Below are 19,968 nucleotides of genomic sequence, written 5' to 3' on the forward strand. Positions count from 1 at the left end.
CAAACATTTTCATTTAGTTACTTGTTTTCCTTTTTATCAAAGTAGAAATAAGATTATGAATCAGAGGCTATCAGCTTTTTTTGGGTTAATTTAGCCACTTAGTAAATCATATGTTTATCTTCAATACCAGCATGACTTGACCTTCTCTCAGTAAGTGACAAGCATCTTTTTGTCCACACATTTGTATAATTTCCACCTTCACAGGAAACTGTTGCTGTCTTCTATCCCCAATGATTATCATCTATCTACTGATGAAACCAACTTTTGTCTGTATTGTTTGATAAAAGGAGGAGTATTTTAAATCAGTTTATGTCCTCTTGATTTGTGCAGAGTGCTTTAATGCCTCCTATTGTCAGTGTGAGCAAAAATAAGCTAAATCTGCAGCCTGGTACAAAATTGCTAAGGAATATGAAAATAGTATCTCCTTATCAAGACAAAAAGATCTGTAGACAACCAGCCACCACACACAAAAACCTTCTGATTGGAAATTATTGCCTTCCTCTCTGCCTTCCCATCAGAAAGAGTTTTGCTATTATGAAAAACTGAATTTCAGAAAATATGAAAGCAGTACAGTGTCAGTGTCCTTTATGAAACAAGGATTATTTTCATAAAAATCAAACTGTAAACCCTTGTTACTGTAATGAAAATAAACCCAGAACTCAACTGTTCATCTGGAAAAAAATGCTTCAGCTGTTTATAAGATACTTATAAATATTTTTGAAACATACATTCTAAAGTGTTCATAATTAAAATTTAAGTTCTACAATCATTTTAGTAACGAGATGGTTACAAAAGCAGTATGAAAGTCCTTAAGTCATCCAAACACCTATAAGAAACTTTATCATCAAAACCAAGAAGGAAAATTGGCTGAAAGAAAAAGCTGATGACTCCTTTACAGATCAAAAAACCGCAAAGATTATTTCAGTATGGTAACTATTTAATCGATGGGTATTGAAAACACATTTTCTTCTTAGAAAAAAAATCTACAACCCAAATTAAGCCTCAGAGAACTGTTCTTAGAAATACTCTTAGTTTAAAAGCTGGAGCCGTAAACTTTAAAGACTTCCTGAGCACTTTCATACCACACTGATACAGATGAATTAAAGAATGAGAATATCATGAGCATGTCTGAAATTACCACTGGTTAAAGTAACACTTGATATTGCATTCCATCAAGCTGAGCTACCAGGTCCTTAAAAATAAATTAAAGATCTAGACATTTGCAAGAAAAAGGAACCCAAATCACACACATTCAGCTCCATCTCCTTAACCAAGACACAGAGGGGTTTGCACTTGTTGGAAATTATTTCAGAAACTTCTTCCCCCTCTCTTGTGGCCACAGCTCGCTTCACAGAGAGCAGCAGGCACAACTTCCCAGGGACTTCTCCTGGAGAAGCACGGAGAGAAGAAAACAATTCTCATCTCTATTCACTGCGCCTTTTGTTTGGCACACGTGGCATGTGTTATGGAGATTGTTTCCAAAGTGATTTGTCAGCTGGATTCTGCTGAGGGTTCTTTGGATTCCTTGGCCAGTTGGGTCAAAGCTGTATCCTGGCTGTCTCAGACAGTCACGGGTTTTTCTTTAGTATCTCTTTTAGTACAGTATCTCTTTAGTATGTAATTTAATATAGTATTAGTGTAATATATTTTATTAAAGCAATTGTATATAATATATATATAAAATAAAAAATATATAATATATTATATAGAAAATGCTATGTTATATATACATCTATAATAGTATATAAAATATTATATATAAATATATATATTTATATGTATAATATTATATGCATAATTTATATATAAATACATAATATATAGACATAATAGTATATATAATGTATATATATATAATATAATATATATTTTTTTTTTAAATAAAGCATCATGGAGGGAAAAACAAAAAAAAAAGGTGGAAAAAGCTACCATTTTCATTGCTTTCCCAAGGAAAAATCCTGGGAGAGAGAATTATGTCTCTCTCTGTTCAGAAAATGCGAATATCACACTCTCTACCAACTTACATGATGGTTCTCATTCACTAAGTATTAGAACCCTAAATACTGAGAATTTTGAGCTTTCTGTGCTGAGAGGCACAAACTCACAAGAAAACACTACATTTGACCTAAAGCTATACAGGAGGTTTCCAAAGTTGATTAGTGGCACTAGGATTATGGGTGTGTAGCTGGTTAGAAGTGGACAATGTCACAAAGTAAAAAACTTAAAGTTTAGGGGATTAGAATATAGCAACAAATATGAAGCAAAATAGAGGTTTTAAAACAGAAACAAATTATTCTTCTTTACTTTCTTCTTCCTTCTTCTTCATAAGTTTAAATATTATTTTATAATTTAAAAAGTCTGCATTACGGACTTCAAATAATCAATTATTAAGTATAATTGTATAAGATTTAAAAAGTGTAATATTAAAAAAATTAAGTATAATTTCTTAAATAATTTAACCTTAAAAAACTTTGTAACAAAAAGTAATTAACCATTTATATTTTACTAATAAAAAAACCTGCAGAACTCACAGCTGTAAAACTGTAACAGTAATAAAAAACAATAAACACCTAAATCTAAACAGACACTATAATCTCAAATACTTTCAGTTCTAACCCCAACAAAAATAAAAGAAAAAACCCAATAAACAAAAAACCCACATGTAAGGAGTTAGCATTTCAGAGTATTCCTAGAAAAACAAACTCTGCGCCAAGGGAGATACAGGCTAGAATTAAGGAGGAAGTTTTTCACAGAAAGAGTGATCAAATACTGGAATCATCTACCCAGGGAGGTGGTGGAGTCACCATCCCTCGATGTGTTTAAAAAAAGACTGGATCTGGCACTTGGTGCCGTGATCTAGTTGAGGTGTTAGAAGATGGGTTGGGCTTGATGATCTTAAAGGTCTCTTCCAACCTGGAAATTCTGTGATTCTGTGTGATTCTGTGAAACTGTGATGGAAGAAAACCAATTCATCCTCGTGAGTGTTTCTTTGTTTCCTGATCTCCATCTGTGCTCTAAAAGGTGCAGCCTCTCCAGGCAGAAAGGAATGGAGCTGCCTGACCTGTCCCTCCATTGTCTGAGGACATCTAAAGGTCTCCAAGATAATCCAGATCCATGAGTAAATGGATCACACTGATGGGGCTCAAGCATGAGGCTGGACCAGATGACATCCTGAGCTCTTTTCCTGGGGAATGGTTTTGGGATTGTGGCACAGTTTGGGAATGGCACTCCCCAGTTTGGTGTTCCAAGCCATCCACTGCTGGCTGACTTCCCCTTCTGCTGATGCCTCAGGTTTAGTGTGCGGGTCTGAGCTCCACATTCAGGGATGGTGAGCTCTGTGCACAGAGCAGGGAGACAAAACAATTCCTGCTCCAGCTGGGCACCAAGGACAAATGATCCAAATCTCAGCCCCAGAGCACAAACCCCGTGGGCTGCAGAGAGAAAAACAAGCAGGGTGGGACTGCAGGGGCTAAAGCTGGAATGGGACAATGAAGTGCAAGATGCAAATGGAGCAGAACTGATCCCAGGGAGAGACCCCGGGAGCGCTCGTGCATTTTGGGGCCATTTTGGTTCCTCTTGGGTGCAGCCCTGGCTGGGCTCTGGTGCTGCCCAAGGTGGATCCATGGAGGAGATGCTTGGAATCAATCCCTGCTTTATTCTTTAGCTCTGTCCAGCCCCTGCTCCAGGGCAGAATTCTCAAGGTGTCACTGCCACCCCCTGCCCCTGGAGCAGGATGGGAAGGAGAACTGGAAGCACAACAGATGAGGATCACAGACTGGGATAAGAACAATTTAGTGGAAGCAGCAAATGAAGTAAGAAAATGAGCAGCACAGGCAGCAATCCCCATAGCAGGGTGTACAGGAGAGGTGAACAATTCACACACAGGCCTGTGTGACCACGTGGAACTCCAGGGGCTCCCCAGTACCCACCCACAACTGGGGGAGACCCCTTCCCTTCCCACCCCTGCCCAGGTTGTGGGGTGGTGAGGAATGACATCCAGGTCCTGGCCATGCCCCTTCTGGCTGCTGCCAAAGTTAACCTGGCTGGAACCAGGCTATATTGCAGGAGAAACTAAACCAAAACTGATAAACACCAGTTTATCCACAAAACTAAACCTCAACTTCATGTAAAACCTATCTCTTCTAAGATTTTCCTACCAAAATAATATGATTGAGCAGCTTATTCAAAAGCACTCATATCAAAATGACATTATGTTTTGGTACAGAAATATGTTTGGCTTTCCTACTCAAATGTTTTGGGAAACAAAATAAAAGCCAGTAAAGTAATATTTTAATGTTAATGGCATTTGAGGGTCTTTTAACTACCCTCAATTGACTTTGTCCACTTCATATTTAAGGTAACTCACTTCTCTTTGTTGCCTGCATTTGGGAGACAGTCAGATGTTGACATACATGGAGAATTCTTTAGAAAGAAATAACCCTATAACTAACTATTTAAGTATTGTTATATAGTTATGCAGTCAAGGCCCCATTATAATGAATATGCCTTGATTGCAATTAGGTACATTCCTTACACAACTACAGTTAAAAGCTAAATAAAAATAATATATAGCAAGAAAAGCACCAATATGTAATACTCAGCTACGACTCATAAGCGCATAAAAAAAGCTTATCAAAATTGAAATAAAAAGCTGTTTTTTCTAGATCTGGAAAAAAAAAGTCTGTTTTCCCCAGAGCACACAATGCACAGTTGATCTATCACTTTTTTCTGCAAACTTTGTGTAATTCTGAAAGCAAAATTCACAAGCATCCTCACACCTCAAAATCACTTTACCTTAAAAAATGGCATTTAAATTTTGTGATGAATTCTATACTATTTATCCATACTTTTGGGGCACAAATTCTCATTCTGCTCAGAGAATTACAAAGCACACATTTTTTCCGTCTGCACGAGTTTCTCATACTTTAAAATTTTCCATGCTGTCGGTTAATTGCCAGATTTCAGCCACGTCCCCAGCCTCTTCCTTTCCGTGGGCGTGAAAGGGTTTATTTGTAATATCTGGTGCTACTGCCTGAGTTTCATCTTCCTCTCCTGCATCCTCAGCAGCAATTCCCAAGTTGGTGGCTTCCCCAGAAAGCACGTCAAAGGATTCCCACCCACACACTGAATATCTAACAGACCCTGACCCATTTTCGCCTTATTAAAGCAGCACCACATGTTTTAAAAAAATAAAAATAATAAGCAGCAACACCAAATGAATGTGAGAGCTGCAGCTGGAATTCCTCTGCCCTCTTCAGATTTCAGCTCTGACAAAACCGCTAGCAACAAACAGAGGCACATTTAAAGTGCAAACATCAAATATATTTTTCCTCAGTTTTCTTCTCCAGTGACTTATTACTCTTTCACTTAAATATATGGAGGATTTAATTTATGAGTTCTGAATATAGAAAAACTCCCTAATTTAGCCACATTTATCTGCTCTTGCCACAGTACCTTTGGGTGTATTTCACAGAATCACAGAAATCACAGAAATAAATGCTGAGGTTGGAGGGACCTCTGGAGACCACGCAGTCCCACTGCCCTGCCCAGACAGGCTCACCTGGAGCAGGTGTGCACCCCAAGTGTAAAGAAGTTCTTCCTCATGTCCAGGTGGCACTTGCTGTGTTTTACTTTATGGCCATCAGCAAACCAAGCCACACTGTGACTAACAATGGGAACAATATGATTTCACGAAGATTATTGCCATCTAACCAGAATAACCAATAACACGCGCAGCATTCTGCTTCAAGCAGGGAAAAAATGGCAACAGAAAACTCAGCTGAAGCATGACTTTCAGTCTGCCCATTGCATTCTCAGCTTCAGCCAGTGGGAATCAGATTTTACTGGTGATGGGTATCCAGGAGCCTCTTCCCCCCTTGGTGCTGTCACCTCCAGGAGCCACAGGAGCCACTTCAGCAGGTCAAACCACCTGTCCCTGAACAGGAGTGTCAAACAGAGGAGGCGGGGAAAAGCCTGGAGCAGGGAAAGTGGAGGATGTTTCTAGCCCTGTGATGCAGTTTTTCAGCAAGGTACATGCAGGGCTGTGACTCTCTCACAGAGGGACAGCCCCACATTTCTCTCCAAGTGCCATTGCCACTTCTAAGGTAGCACAACTATTTCTGTGGCTCCCTCGTGAGCCAGGCTGCTATTTCACCTGAGAACAGACCTGACTAGATACAGATGTCACCTGGATGAATTCCCCAAGATTTTGATGCCCATACAGATTTGAATTGAACTGATGCAAGGTTTGTTTCTAACACAGTGCAGAAAATAGACAGTAAAATCCCATAATGTTCGACCAACTATCTTTTAAAAAATACTGAAAAAAATCCATTTATAAAAGCTCCATATCTCAGAAATAAATCCCTTATACTCAACTAATTTGTAAGCAAACACTAGCTTTACCTGTTTATAAATTATATCCTTATACCTCCTTTCTCCTCTTAATTTGACAATGGTTTATGCAACTGACTTTCCAGGAAAAGCAGATTCATAGTTAGCACATATAGAACATTCTTTCACCATAAATTGTTAACACAAACTATTATAAGAAAAGATAGTATTTACCTTATGAAAAAGGACCCACCTGTTCTTTCCAATAGGAAGGACAGAAAATGAGGGAAAAACACCAGAGCAAATAAGAATATGGCTCTGTATCTTTCAATACATATCCAGGTGACATGCAGTCATCTTTCAATGATTAAGACTTTTCACCAACAACACCATGTTATTTAAGGATCTGCTTCATTCTAAGGATAACTTGCATCCACTAAGGTAGACACCAGCTTCAAAAATAAGACCTGGACCTCCTTTGTCTATTAAACCATCATAAGTTACATCAACTGCTATGCAAAGTTCATCTTTTCTAAGCAAGCAGAAAATTACTGGCGTCAGTTATTGTCAGAAGAGCACCCAACACTTGTCAAATCTCCTCCTCTATCTGGAAAATGAACTTTTCACATCCAGGTTTGCATAGGATACTTCGAGATAAACTTATACTGAATCAGAGGACTGTTCATTGTTGATTTATGTTGTGGGAATGTTTCTAAAAGACTGTTTTTTTCCATGACACAAAGAACAGAAGACTTTACAACTCCCATGACATTTGGCAGAACATGTTTGCAGGCTTAGTTTAAAAGAAAATGGACTTTCCTTGACAATACTGTCCACAGCATTCTGTCCAAAAGAGCATTCTGTGGAGAAATAACAGAGGGGAGAGGCATTCCACAAATTTGTAAGTGTACATTGCATGGCACTTCAGCCCAGAGAGAACTGAAAACTTAGAGGAATAGATGTAAGTGGTCTTAGAGAGTAGGATGGCTAGGAAATAAGCTATGCTGTCCTGGCACGTGCCTGCATTTCTCCCTGTGGGTCTCCGTCAAACACACTTGAAAGGAATGCACAGTTCAGCCCTTTATCTTAGAAAAGCTGAGGAACACCTTCTGCATTGCTTAAACATCACTGCTGCCCCAGGACTCCTCTTTGCGTGGGACAACACGACTGAAGAACCAGGTGCTTTTTTATCTGCCTCTTCCAGATCTCTTCTCACTGGAAATATTTGCTTTTCTTAATGTTAAAGCTCCTTTTGAAATAATGTTTTCAACCTGACAGTGAGTATTCTCTCCTTACTACCTCACCTAAATTTCTCAAGTCTTGACTACTTCACATTATTTAATTTTGTATCTACATATTTTTACTTCTTGGTCAGATCTGAAAATTCTGAAAAGCTCACATTCAACTCCATATATTGCACACTTTTGCATCAATGCACTGATGTTCTGACTGGGTTCCTTCCTGAATTAAATAAAGGAGCAAGAACTTTGCATAACTAAAAAAGATGTGAGAATTTGCACTTAGCAATTGTACATTTAGCAAATTCAGCACTCTTATTTAAAAAGAAAATTGAAGCATAAGCTATACACAGAAATTGTAGCTTATTAAATTGTTCAGTAGTTTCTGAAGCCAGTGGCAAAATACTTAGCAAACCCAATACTGAATTACAATTATTTTGGGTTTTTTAAAATGAAAATATTCATAATCCATATTTAAATGACCTAATTATTTAAAAACCTATTATTCCACCATTTTTGTGAAATTCATACCACCAAGATATATTTTTGTGCTACTTTGCAATCAGAACCATCTCAAGACTAGCAGAACACACAAATCTTTTTAAAATCCTTTTTTTAAACATAAAATCAGCTACTTGATGCCTGCTTAAAATGAAACCCACAAAATACACATTTAACTCCAAAAACCCAACAAGGAGCTGCATGCACTCACAAACAAATTGAATTGGATCTCCTGTTCAACAGGGTGCACACAGCACAGAACACTATTCCACAACAAGACATTAAAACTATATAATATATAAAATATATTATATTTTATATATATATTATATTATATTTTATATATTATATTTTAATATATTATAGTATATAAAAATATATTAAATTACTGCTAAACCACCCAAGTACCGACTTTATCCCAGGCATTTTTATAAGACGGGAGGACACAACTTACGGGTAGCTGCTGCCAGCTGCTGAGCGATGCTGTGGGCTGTGGGGTCCCTGTCCAGGGCATACACTGTGATGTCTCTGGCTCTCTCCAGAAGAGCTGCTGTGTGACCTCCAGCTCCAAATGTCATATCCAGGAAGCGCTGGGGAGGGAAAACACAAACACTTTCACCTCAGAGCACTGGCAAACTGATGGCTGGTACAGAACTAAAGTTTGAAAATCCCCCTCGTGTACTAGAGGAAAACACACCGTTGCCTTTTTGGAAATGTTTCTTGCATTCTGACATCACTGCAATTCTGCACAAAATAATCTCTCATCAAACCAAAACTAAAAACACAAAAGAAAAACAAACATCCACAAACAAACAAACAAACAAAACCACCAAAAAAACCCCAACAAAACCAAAACAACAACAAAAAAAAAAACCACCCAAAAAATACCAAAATAAAAAAACAACCAACACAACAACAAAAAAAACCCCAAACCTCTTAGTGGAATTCTATAGTCTAGGGAATACATACTAGCAAACAGAAAAAAAAAAAAAAGATTTTTATTGTTTTTGTGACATTGTATCTAAACCAAAGTACAAATGTGACTGACTCTCTGCACCTTGGTATTGACATAAATCTTTTCTCTCACCTGATTGAACTGACCTCTGTTGACTGGGGGAAACTCAAGCTAGACTTGAAAAACAAATTCTCCATATACTTCAATATTAATATCTGCATGGGTTTTTTTCCCACTTCTCAGATTATTTTTTTTATGTGAAACAGGTTTTGAAAACTACTTATCAGCTACAATCATATTTAACAGAAATTGATATGAACTAAACTTATTCTCACAAATTACAGAGCCCAAGGGTAAATGCACCTTTTAAGTGAAATTATCTAATCGAACTCTTGAAAGAACTAAGATTCAACCACAAACTCCTTTGCATAAGAACAGAAATTCAAAGGCAATGAAGATCCAAACATCCAGAACCATTTTTTAGAAAACAAAGACTTCTATATGAAATCCTCCCCCCCCCCAAAATAAATAACATACTTATAAGACTAATAATCTAACTCTACTGTGGCTGAAACAATTATTTTCACAATTTCTTCATGCTATACAATCACATTTCCTAAGCTTATGTTCTAGAGGCAAAAGTTCCCTACAATATTTTACAAAGTTAATGAAGGAAACAAAATTTAGCTGGGTGATCACCCAATATTAAATTGCATCAGTCATACGAAGAAATAAAGCACTGACCCAGAATTTTTTGTAAGCAGTACCTGTAAGACAAATCTGTGTTACAGAGGACACACCATCCATTCTAAACAATCTATTTAAGCATTCTGATTAATCTTCTGCCATGACAAAACCAGAAGTATACTCCTTGAAACCAATTTATAAACACAAAAATGAAACAGTTAAAAAATGTGGTTGTTTCTTTAACACAACTGAACATAAGAATTTAGCTAAATTTTAAATATAGTTGCATATGCTAAAAACTCCAAGCATGTTCTCTATAAATTCTCACATACCTGTAAGATTCAGAGAAGCTTTCTTATTAAAGACTCCAATCACTTTGGGTTTTCTTTGTATTGTACTGTTGCTTCTACTAGACCCATAAAAATCCTACACTGGCTATTGAGTAGTATATTAAACTAATTAGCTATTTTTTATTATCTCCCTTCAATGAAAATTAATATAAAAATGTAATTTTTCACTCTGCATTTAGCTTAGCAAATTGTAAAAATGAACATGCATTCTAGAAAACTAAAATAAAAATCCTAAAAATAACTAAAATATCTAAAATACAAATCCTCCTAAATTACTTTTAAAATTTCCAGGGTATATCTGTTGTGCTTTGATTTCCACTCAAGTTATTTCCATTTAATCCTTACCAGAACTAACGTACATAAGCAATAAACAGACATCTAGCTTTTATATTCTAGTTCTGTAGGGAAATGCATTTAGAAAATCCCTTTAGAAATATGTGGAGGAGCAACAGAAAATTAAAACCACCTTTTTTTTTTTTTTTTTTGCATAAGATTAACCCACTCAGAAATGCACTCAAAAACTTAATCACAGGAGTCCCAAGTGTCATTTAGGATTGCACTTATTGTGCAGCAACACATTACAATCAAAACCAACCTAAACTACATCATAATTCCTCTTGGAAAAAAAAAAGTTTAATCAGCATGAGTCACATCTTCATGGTTGGGGTTGGTTGTTTTGTTTTGTTAAAAAAAAAACAAACAAATGCTCTTGTTCTTTATCATAGCTAGAAAACTAGGATAAAAACTTTGAAAAAACCCAGTATTTTCTTTTCTAAAGCAGACCTAGTGTTGGGAGGAAGAGTCATGGAAGGGATAGGAAATGTCAGAAGAACTACTTCTATCTTTAAAATAAAATACTTTGAAATAATAATTTTATTCCACTTAAACTCACTAGCAAATTGACTTTCCAGAAAATAGTCTTTTCCCACTAATATGTTTAACTACTTATTTATTTCTTGCATGTCTGCTTGTCTTCTAACCATCTGACTCTTCTTCAGTCATCTCTACAAAGTACTGAATACATTTGATGCTTCTTTCACCACCACTTCTACAAAGTCCTTGGTTCCATCATGTTTGAACAGCAGAACATGAGAAAAATAAATCAGGGACCTTCTTGGCCAAACCTCCAGACAATTTTGCTTTTTAAGCAACAAGTAACACTGAGATTTTCATTTCCAGATGAATTTTTGAAGATGCTCTAGTTCATTCAAGAATACTTATATTTTGTTTAACAGCCTTACCTTTCCTCACAGACACTGCTTCTGCTTTCGTTCATTTTAAATTTGATACACTTGAAGCTTGACAAGCCCTTTATACACCCTGCTCCTTAACAAACCACACAGAAGATGTTGAAGATGAACCAAAAATAAACATTGGCAATCCAAGGTAGAGAAGAGAGAGGATGGGGTGGTTGTGCCATGGCACAGTGACAAACTCCCAGCATTGTGACAGCGCTGGGAAGCTCCAGGGAAGAACCCCAGCAAGCCATTGACCTGCTGTGAATGAACACAAACTCACTGAATTCCCCTTTCTGAAAGAACCAACACACACCAACCAAACCTTTAAGCAACACCAGCCATGGTCTTTAACCTGAGAGCAACAGATTTAATCCACATCCACCTCCTCATAATCCAGCTGTTCCACTCAACAGCTACACTCTGCATCTAGAATCTGAAAAAAATATATAACTATCACCTCAAGTTATCAAATAGAATGATTATGATATTAACATGACCATTTTGGAGCACTGATCAGATTTAGAAATTAATCACTGTAATATCCTGCTTCATAATATGCTTCTTACATATTCCTTCCATCTTTCATGCCTGAAATAAAAGATGCATAATTTTTTCTTCCTCTTTCTCTCTTGCCTACTAGTTTTTAATCAAATGAAATTAAATGACATTTTATCCTCCTGGTCCTATATATACTGGGAAAGATTATTACATGAATTTCTCCTGCAGTGACTCACCCTTCCATTGTTAAGTTATGATAGTCCCATCAGAGTCCCCTTGGGAATTTCATAATCAGTTTGTAACTGCAGGTTTTCGAAAGCATTTGGCTCTTTCATGACACACAGAGAGCAACAAACTAACATTTCACAGCTTTCATTTTACAGCTAGCTCTACTACAGTTAGAGAGACACAAAGAGTTGGAGTTCACCATTTTGGTATACAAGACTTTGTACAGAAAAGCTCCCATAATAAAGACCTTTTAAGAATTTCATTTTACTATGGCTGATCTGGAATTCCTGTAATGATTATGTTCCACATGTAATAAAGTTTACTCCACACCACTTGACAGCCTTTATAATTATTTTTCCTTTGCTGTGTAACAAAATGAGATTGCAGAACTTACACAAAATTGAGACTCAAACGTGACACATAAATTGAATCATCATGATGTTGGTTTTTAAAAGCTCACAATTCCAGTATTTTCCACTCTCCTCTTTCTTTATTTTTAAAGGCAAGAACTTTACATTCTTTTTTAAGTAATTTGATCCTTTAGATGTATGACTTTATTTCCCCCTAATTACTTCAAGCACTCCATCAGACGAGCTTTCAAAAAGTGTTTTTTTCTTCCTCTCACAACCCTGACATTGTCTGAGAGAGGACTCTGACATACTGGACAACATCTCCAAAAGACTGTGGCAAATTGTACAAAACCCCTAAGACATGCTGAGTTAGGATACAGGACATGGCAAACAACCTCCTGTCCTGGGCATCAGTGCCCCATGAGCAGCCTTTCTCTCCCCATTCCATGGGACAAACTCCTGCCATTTCTCTTTTTGTCCAGACAACCTCTCTGGCTCATTAACACATTGTGATAAAGATCATTAGCACATTGAGATAAGCAAGCACACATAAGGCATTTTCCATGGCTCTTTCCAATACATAGAATTAATTTATCCTAAAAACGGAAAGGAGAATAACTTTTTGTTATTCCCCAAAAAGTGACCTTGCACTGCATAATTATTTAATTCTATTAACAGAAGTTATTTAATTCTATCAATTCTATTAATTATATTAATAGAATTTATTTAATTCTATTAATTCTATTAATATAATTTATTTAATTCCATTAATAGAATTTATTTAATTATATTAACTAATGATATTAATTATTTAATTTGATTATTTACTTCTATTTATATTATTAAATCCCCAGTCCAGTTTACCCACTTTTTCGATTAAATAAAAATTAAAAATCCATATTGACAGTGACCATCTTGGCTGCTTTCAGCAAGTATAATCACCTAAACCATTTTACCTCGAAGTTCTTTCTGTGATAAAAATGAAATAAATAAAAATCAGCCTCAAAAGAACCTTCCCAGAAAATGCTGATCCTTCCTCCAATGGTTTAATACACAACCACAAGAGACAGCCCCACAATTACTCCCCTCTGAAGCTCCTGCTGTTGGCATTTGTCCGCTTCTTGCCCAAAAGAAACGTTTCATTGAATGGCAGCCATTCAAGCACAGTCAGTAGAGCATTTTGCAGTATTCCTCCCAACTTAAATGCTCATAAGAATCATCCAACAACATGAATGTCATGTTTAAAATATGAGCAGAAGAAAAATTAGCTTGCAAGAATCCCACCCTTAGCCAGTATCACATCAGTGCCATATATAACATTTTAATTTAACAGTGATCCTAATGGAGGATTTCCACCCAAAACTGGCCTTCACAAGTGAAGAAACTAGAAAACCAGAAACCATTTTTTTTTTTTTAAAATAACAAACTAGAAATCTAGAACTTTGCTGTGGGAGAAAGGAAATACAGCCACAAACCCTGCTGCAACAGCTGAGAACACAGCCCCAGCACCTCACTGTTCATGTTTCATCTCCCAGAAGAGTTACAAAGAACAACAATGATGAAATTAGTATAGTTTCAGTTTCAGCAATGATGAAATTCGTATATTTTCAGACTTATCAATGATGAAATTAGTGTATTTTCAGTTGTATCAACGATGAAATGAGTATATTATCCGTTGTAGCAACGATGAAATTAGTATAGTTTCAGTTTTAGCAATGACGAAATTAGTATAGTTTCAGTTTTAGCAATGATGAAATTAGTATAGTTTCAGGCTTATCAATTATGAAATTAGTATATTTTCAAGAAACTTGCAGAACATATTTGTTTTGAAAATGGCACTCTTTCCACTTTTTACAGGATTGGAAAAACACCCACAACCAGAGTACTGATTTATTTAAAACATACTACAAAGGAAAAACTGAAGAATAGCTAGCCAGCATCCAAGCTATGCTGCCTAACATTTCAGCTCCCTAGAAGAAAAGGAAACACCTGGAAACTGCTGCCTGAAGAAAGAGAAATAAAATGGAGACTCTCATGCAATTGGCATTCATGCAAATGTCAAAGTAACAATCTTTTTTCTTGGAGTATTTTTATTATTATACTGAGTAGTCTAACAAAGGTAAGTACAGCAGAACAAAACCATGATGAGACAAATAGGGTCTGTAGTATTTCTGTAATATTAAAGCCACCATCAACTAGTGTATTCCAAGCCAATCAAAGCTAGATCACAGTGCTCCTCTCTGTTTTTACTGATCTTTCTCAGTGGGATGGCAAGCCAACATTTTTCACAATAATAAATCTTCCATACTTGAAATGAGAGCTAGTGTTTGCTTGAAAATGCAAAGAAGGTCAAAATACGAGGATGTTTGTTAAGGCTAACAATAAATATTTATTGCATCATTGCCAGCCACTGTTGGTCTGTATCAAAGTATTTGTTCTTATTTTATTTGTATCTATTCCATCTCTTTGTGGAAAAAAAAGTCCTGAGAGCAGAAAAGCAATATAAACAAAACAATCAACACATTGCAAGATGCTTTTTGCTACTTCATTTTTCTGGTGTTCCTAAGATGAGTCATGTTCTCTAAACTCGCTGTCTGCATTTCCTTGGTATTCACAACAGAAATTGGTCATTGTCACAACACAACTTGTTTTCCACTCTCCTTTATTTTCCAAATATCAACTCTAAGTGCAATAAAAGACATCTGACCTCTTGTTCAAACACCTTGGGTTTTCCACAGCTTACTATTTCAAGGCACTCAACTATTTAATATACACTAGGCAGAACAAGCTGAATTGAAGTGGGGAGCAGTGACAACAAATTCTATAGGAACTTTTTCTAGCAGTGATTTTTTTCCCCCAAGAAATAGTTGATCTGCTTTATCCTTTTATTACCACATCTTTCACAACTAATCACTGCAAAGGTATGAATAGAGACATTGTAAAAATAGTTACTGTTGTCAGTGTTTCTTGAATGAAAAACATAGACTATTGTTTGGGCACATATTTAAAGTCCACTCAAAGGCAATCTCTTCTCAGTCCCTCAGGATTTTATTTTCCTTCTGGAAAGCTCAAAATTGAGAATTAATGTTTAGTGCTGGCTTTTGTCAAGACCAACCTCACTGAACCTTTAGTTTCAATAAACAGAGAGAAAATTAATCTGAAGGACAAATGAAATCAATAATCTTTTCCTTCTAAGAGTAAGGAAAAATACATCCAAACTTCACTCTCTTTCTTCCAATTTCAAGACCAACTTCAGCTTCAGTGGATGAGCAAAGATTTTTCATCCTAAAACGCATCAGGTATATATGGCAGCAGACAGGAACAGAAGTTCTGTTGCTTTGAAATCCGTAATATTCACCCAAATTCAGTTACTAACATTTTCATTCAGGCCTTTCTAACAGCTATTCTGCCATTCTTTGGGAGGTGGCCAAAAGGTACAAGGATCTGTATATTGCTGAGGTTTTTCTTTAATTCCACTTCTTTATTACATCATTAAACCACTTTGGACTGACCATGATGCACCCTAAAAAGCAGGAATCTATAGAGATATTGAAGTGCTTTCATTTTAATATAATTGTCCAGGTGGACAGAGAAGCAAAATTTTTTTCAGAAAAAAACTTCCCATGTCACAGCATGCGGCAAAACCCTATGTGACGATTCTAGGAACAGAAAAATATGATTATTGCCTTTTTTAATGCTATTTGAAATGCACAAGGAGATGGTATATATAGAGAGAGTTCTGTTCAGGACATGACTACCAACAAACACTAAAATCACCCTGTTCAGTAACTTCAAGTACCATGTGATGATACAATTATGAAATTAGTATATTTTCAAGAAACTTGCAGAACATATTTGTTTTGAAAATGCCATTCTTTCCACTTTTTACAGGATTGGAAAAAAAACCCCAACATATATTCTATACTTCTATATCAACAAAGAAAAAACAGACAAAACCATTTCATCCAAATTCATTCACAACCTCCCAAAACCCAAATTCACAACTCCAAAAACCCTGGAAGAGCAGAAATGGGGTCTTTATGGCCATAAGCCAAGCAGGGGCCAAGCACACTGAACTTCAAAGCTTTGGGGCAAAAGCCCACAGGTTCAATAGGATGAATTCAAGAAGATGAATTCAATTTGAATTCACCATATGATGAATTCAATAGGATGAATTCATCCTAGGATGAATTCAATAGGATGAATTCAATTTGAATTCACCACAGGATGAATTCAATAATATAAATTCAATTTGAATTCATCCTAGGATGAATTCAATGGGGTCAATTCAACGGGGTCAATATTAACCTTCTCTGCCCAGGGTGGGCTGAAGGCTCATTTGAATGGTCATGCAGGATGTGCATAGGGGGATGCCAAGTGCTCAAGGGGGAATGTCTGGCAGCAGGGAAAGGGGAGGGCAGCAGGCAGCCAAGAGCTCGGGATAAAAGGAGGCTGCATCCCCCAAAACCTTGAGACAGACCCCTCAGGGTTATGGCCTAATGGACTTTCTTGTTTTATTCAAGTAAATTTGATTCTTGCAGGGCTCCTCTGTGGACACAGCCCTTCCAGAGTGTCATCTTCCACACACACAAATAAGCCAGCCAAGCTATTTTTGGGACCAACGTTATTTAAAACATTGTCACACTACCAAAACCACATACCTGCTACAGAAAGTGCTTTTTAGTTAACAGAAAATACATTCTCAGAGGATGTAATGCTCTAATTCAGAAATTTTCACAAAAAATGAATGAAAGGAAAAAAATCCTGTTCTGTGCAAAGCACAGCAAAACATGTAAGTCTAAAATTATGATGTGAGATACATGCAGAAAATCTTGGTTCTGCAGCTCATCACTTTTGAAGCCACATGTCTTGGAGCAGTTTAGACAGATCATTGCCAAGTATACCAGAAAAGAAAAAAAAATTGGGACTGTCTTTTCTTAACATATGTTCTGAACAAGTCCAGAAAATTGTAACAACCAACAGGAAGCTAAAATTTAATTGTGTAATAACTTTAAGGTATAATTTTGTCAGAGATAGAAAGGGAACCATTCCAAATCTCCCCACGTACAATCCATTTCAGGCATCATTTTGCATTTTAAGTTGCTCACAATTATTTCTCAACAAACTGTGATGGTCAGTGTGTGCAGCAAATAAAAGAACTTGGCGCAAAAGGAACTTTGAACCACTCCCTTAGGTCACTGTGAACATATTTATGTATGAATAAAAATAAAATAAAAAATAAAAAGCAATTCTTTAAAAGCTTAGGTAAACGAACACTTCCAAACCAAAAAACCCCAAAGCTATTAATTGCAGTGCCAGTGCAAAGTCACAGCCAGGTAAAGTCACTGACAGCAGCTCAGTTACACAGAGCTCGATGCTGGCTTTGGGACACCTTATTATGGGAACAAACAATCCATTGGAGAGAGACTAATGGAAGTGGGATCACTTTTCCTCTGAAAGACACATGGAGTCTTTTTTCTGTCAACTCAAGTTCATGGGTGGACTCAGCTTACAGCTGTGATCAGACCAGCATGCTTAAAACCCCACGGTGTGTACAAACCTCACAAATATTCTCCTGCCAATAGCTAACAATTACCTTTATTCTAAATAATTACTATAAAAATAACTTAATTTTTATTATTTATTTATTATTTATTTATTATTTAATAATCATTATTAGCTCTTCTAACAATGCTCAATTTATTTGAAATGTAACAGAGTAATAAAGCTCCAACCAATTAAAAAAGAAAATCACAGACACACAAAAAAACGCAACCAACACGCACTGTACTCTCCAGAAGAACACATTCTCCTTGAAAAATTATGTATTTTTACTGTTCATCTTGGGCTGAAGTGTAAATCCAAGATCAGATCATAACTTGTACAAAGTTACCAATTCAGTTATACTATGAATCAAACAAACATTTTAAAGTTTTCTCTTAGTAATAATATTTCACTTAACATTCTCTACTGATTAAGTAATGGCTATTAAAAAAAAACCCAAAAAAACCCACAGAACAAAAAACCTCAACATATTTTCAAATACATTATTCTTCTCCAAGAGAAAGTCAAAAGGCAGTCATTTGGGAATAATTTCCAATTTGATTTTAACATCATTCATGCAGTAAGTTTAACTGTTTTTCCAGAAACCAACTCAGAGAATTCTCTTCTCTCTCCACCTATTTTCGTTCTCTGTAACTCATGTAAGAATGCAGGTTACATTAGCCCTCTTTTCAAAAAATTCATAGAATATTTTTGCACCATGGTAAAATTCAGCCATATATTTATGAAGTACCAAAAAATATTTTCAAAGGCTTTACTTCATTTCACATTAAATTATCTCAAAATAATTTACAATGACCTTATATTTTTTTGCAATTTTATAGTATATTTTACAGCAATTGTTTACCATATTGTAAAAAAAAACCCTATAACCTTACTGATAAGGTAAGTAACTATAGCTGAACACAGTCACACTCTAAAACAAGCGGCAGCACAGCTCATTTTTCAGTATTTAGAAATGCAGTGCTACTAAACTTCATCCAACAGGGAAGATTTAATGACCTCCAATACACTGTAACGGGAGATGCTCATATTCTCATCCAGCACGCAGATACTATACACTAATACATAATTAAAGAACAGGCAGTTACTGATTTATATTTATGTGAGATCAGCTTTACAAAAAGGAACATACTTCAGGCTCACAGGCAATTAAAACCAGATTAATTTCCTACCACAAACATGAGTTCCAACTCCTAGCGAGAACAGCATGACTTGTAATGTGCTTTTATACCCTTTATTACATTAATACAGCAATCAAAACAAAAACTGTCAATCACCCCTGACAAAAATACTGAGAATAAAAACCTTGTAGAACTATGTAGTATAATCTATATAGTATATTAATATTTATATTTGTTTTCATATAATCTATTGATTAGAGAAGTGATCTATTGATTACTTGGCCCTTCACAGCATAAAATCCAAGACCAGGAATTCCCAGCCTCTTGTGGAAACTGCCCAGGTGGCTCAATAGTGGCATAAAAAGTCTGAGCAGAATGCAATTATAGCAATAAAATATCTTTAAAATGTTGATGTAAGCCAGTGGGAAAAAAACAGGCATGCACAATCTGCCATCTGAACAAGGGTCCCTTTGCTTCCATTTTAAGGCAAAAACATCCTCAATTCCACCAGCTGTGCACTTAAATACAGAATGCCATGGTGGAAATCCCAGAATGTAATGGCATGCAAAACCAAGCAAATTTTTGGAATGGAGGATTTATTTTTTTAAAAAAACAAGACGTTCAGCCGTGAGTTACAGAAAGCATAAACAAGTGGATTAAGAACATATCAAATCACACTTTGGGCCGAAGCTGTTGAATTCATTGGTTGTGTTTCCACGTGACAGCAGAGATGCTATCACGAACCAAAAGCCGAGCAAACTCCACTTCCTGATAACACACTTTGCTTACCAACAAAGCACTGCCTGTGGCAGCATGCTGCACAAGGAGGAGCTGCTTTGGCTCACACCTGTTAGTTCCCAGTGGCTGAAACAAGGATTACATCTAATTACGCCGATTAGATAGA

General features: G+C 36.2%; 1 protein-coding gene across 4 annotated transcripts in view; it reads right to left on the reverse strand.

Moving 5' to 3' along the window:
- The window catches only part of METTL15 (methyltransferase like 15), an 80,014-nt gene that overhangs the window by 40,088 nt on the left and 19,958 nt on the right, over positions 1 to 19,968 (reverse strand). For all 4 annotated transcript variants that reach the window (XR_004060801.1, XM_030950371.1, XM_030950372.1 and 1 more), the window contains one exon: positions 8,527 to 8,662. The gene's annotated coding sequence lies outside the window, so the exon portion shown is untranslated. The remainder of the gene's footprint in view (positions 1 to 8,526; positions 8,663 to 19,968) is intronic.

The sequence above is a fragment of the Camarhynchus parvulus genome, chromosome 5, assembly GCF_901933205.1.
Source record: "Camarhynchus parvulus chromosome 5, STF_HiC, whole genome shotgun sequence".
NCBI lineage: Eukaryota > Metazoa > Chordata > Aves > Passeriformes > Thraupidae > Camarhynchus > Camarhynchus parvulus.